This window comes from Aplysia californica, unplaced genomic scaffold (genome assembly GCF_000002075.1).
Source record: "Aplysia californica isolate F4 #8 unplaced genomic scaffold, AplCal3.0 scaffold00272, whole genome shotgun sequence".
In the NCBI taxonomy this organism is placed as follows: domain Eukaryota; kingdom Metazoa; phylum Mollusca; class Gastropoda; order Aplysiida; family Aplysiidae; genus Aplysia; species Aplysia californica.
Genome location: NW_004797542.1, coordinates 804,252 through 806,880, shown reverse-complemented (window position 1 = coordinate 806,880; position 2,629 = coordinate 804,252). Strand labels below are relative to the sequence as shown.

Sequence of the window (2,629 nt, the reverse complement as noted above, 5' to 3'; positions counted from 1 at the left end):
TCTCTCTCTCTCTCTCTCTCTCTGTGGGTGGTTGGCGGATGCTCTGGTATGATTTGCTTCTTCTTTCCTATGAAAAATCTATCGTCCTTATCTCCCCTTCTTTTGTTATGTTTGTTACTCTTTTGTAACACCTCTAATCTTCTGGCGCTCATATATATGACCTTATGCAGTTGCGAGCGCCGTAAAACCTCTACTAAAAAAAACTAATATCTCTTTCCTCTCTCCTCCCTCCTCCTTCCCGCTCTCTCTCTCTTTCTCTCTCTCTCTCTCTCTCTCTCTCTCTCTCTCTCTCTCTCTCTCTCTCTCTCTCTCTCTGTCACTCTCACTCTTAGGCTTTCCGCTCGTTGACGAGACCTTTATATAGCGTGAAGCACTGTCTGTGTTCTCGGCCTTACAACTTGCATGCAGAAGACTTTAAGTTTGATTCCCTCGTGGACACGGCAATGTATCCAGCATCGGCATCTCGCGCTGTCTTTCTGCTGGATCGTTTGTATCACACTCAACCCACTTTGGCCCTGACAGTGATAGGCTCTAGTCACCCTTCCTTCTTAGTAATCTAAATTGTGTCAGTTGAAGTTGAAGTTTTAGATCGATTATTCGATTATCCAGATCTTCAAAATGAACCAAGCGGGTGCACGTTGGAAGGCGCCGCGGATAGGTCCTATATATTATACCTCTTTACTCTCCCTCTGTTGTTTCTGTCTCTCTGTCTTACTTTTTCTCTGCACTAATTAATGACCACAATTTTATGGATGTATTTTTCTTTACTAAACAAATAAAGAATGAACCAAGTGGCGGGAGCTCAAATCTTTCAAAGAACTCATTATCTCACAGTTCTGTGGCCAGTGAAGACCATGGACTGATATTCTGATATTCTAGACGGCACTTTGGCCTAATTCTGGTCCACCATGGAGCGCACCAAAAAAATTATTTGACTTTGGGGGAGTGCAAGAGGAAAAGATGCGTACGCACTCGGCTAGGCTATAACTATAACAAAGATCGTACATAACAAGATAGTTCCTCTCTCCTCTTTTGCCCTTTTTAACTCCCAGTGGAGCATAGGCCATCAACATTAATTTTCTCCATCGAATCCTGTCCAGTGCATTCTTTTCTAGCTGTTTCCATGATGTCCCCGCCTTTCCATTTCCGCTTGTACCGATCGCCTCCGTGTCATCTTTGGTCTTCCTTTCTTACGTTCTCCTAGTGGATTCCACGTCAAAGCCTGTCTGATATGATGCTTGTCGGGGGTCTCCTCAGGGTGTACCCAATACATTTCCATTGCTTCACCTATATGTCTTCCTTTACCGGCCTTTGGCTTGTTCTTTCCCACAGTTGAGCATTTATGACTCGACCAGATAGTTCACTCAGCCAAAAAAGTGTCCGCTTGGTTCAGATGGCGCTGCAGCTGCAGTCTTTTGTTTTGAAGCTTACTTTCGTTTCTCCAGAAGAAGAATAGGAATGGCACAGTTTGTCATTTTCACTTTTATTGTTTTTAACACGAGTAACGCTGTTCGCAAAGTCCGAAGAGGACTCCACAGAATTTTGTTGACACTTTTCCAACTGACTCCAAGAGAGGATTGAATTATCTATTTATGATCTTTGGCTATAGCGAGACTGGTGTTTTACCCTTCATTTATTATGCGTTAATGCAACGTACAATGAAGCGCAGCGACGTGTTCATAGGGAGCAGAATGCAGAGGCCATGACTATACCAGGTCTGGGAAAAAATGTTCAAGTCTATGGTAGGCGTAAAGACAGAATGACAGACTCATATTATTTTACCCATATTGGCCTTACTAAAGGCTTCAATCGAAAACAAGGCGTGCAGAGTGGTTATAAGGTTAGACTAACAAACTTTTCTTCTTTTATCTTTTATTAGTTTGTTTTCTTTCCCAAACAGGGAGGGGTGGCTTTGTTCGTTGTATTTTTGTTTTTGTTTTTCATTTTAGTTTGTTTTGTTCTTGTTTTCCTTTTAATGGCACTTTTTTTCCCTTTTAGTGAAGGGTGGGGGGTACCGAAGAAAAAAATTAAGATGGTGGAGCTTTCCGAAAACAGGAATAGAATATATTATTATATGCAAATTGATTCTGTGGGCAGCCGAGGAAATTGAGGCTGAATCCTACATCAATGCTACGGATTGATTCCGTGAGCTGGCGTTGCGGGGTGCCAGCAAGTGCGAAGGAAATAACTGCCAGGGGAAATAATTCGCCCGAAAAGGGGGAGTAATGGAATTTCCCTGATAAGGGAGACAATCAACTCCGCAATATTCTCTCCTTCTGCCTCTCGACGGTCGCTTGGCACGAAGTGGTTTGCTGGAAAAGTTGGATTTCCGGGAGCAGGGTAAACTGAAAAGAAAAAAGAAAAAATTGGACGCCTGAGAGAGATTCGTGGAGACGCAAGGAAAGTGGATGGACACGGCTTTGGTGGGTGAGTGGAATAGCTTAATGTTAGTGTCTGGTGTTTTTTTTTATTTAAAGAGAGAGACAGACAACGTGTGTGTGAGTATGTGAGGTGTGTGTGGAGAGTGAATGTGTGTGTGTTTGTGTGTGTGAGTGGTTGAGTGAGTGAGTGAGTGTGTGTGTATGTGTGTGTGTGTGTGTGTGTGTGTGTGTGTGTGTGTGTGTGTGTG

The 2,629-nt window shown here is 43.2% G+C and overlaps 1 protein-coding gene across 3 annotated transcripts in view; it reads left to right on the top strand.

Moving 5' to 3' along the window:
- The first annotated feature begins 2,060 nt into the window (after positions 1-2,060).
- Positions 2,061-2,629, top strand: part of LOC101863444 (sulfotransferase family cytosolic 1B member 1) — a 29,761-nt gene continuing 29,192 nt past the window's right edge. For 2 of the 3 annotated variants that reach the window (XM_005101176.3, XM_035970487.1), the window contains exon 1: positions 2,062-2,427. The gene's annotated coding sequence lies outside the window, so the exon portion shown is untranslated. Of the gene's footprint in view, positions 2,428-2,629 lie in introns of all 3 variants that reach the window. The other variant, XM_035970489.1, reaches the window with a different exon arrangement.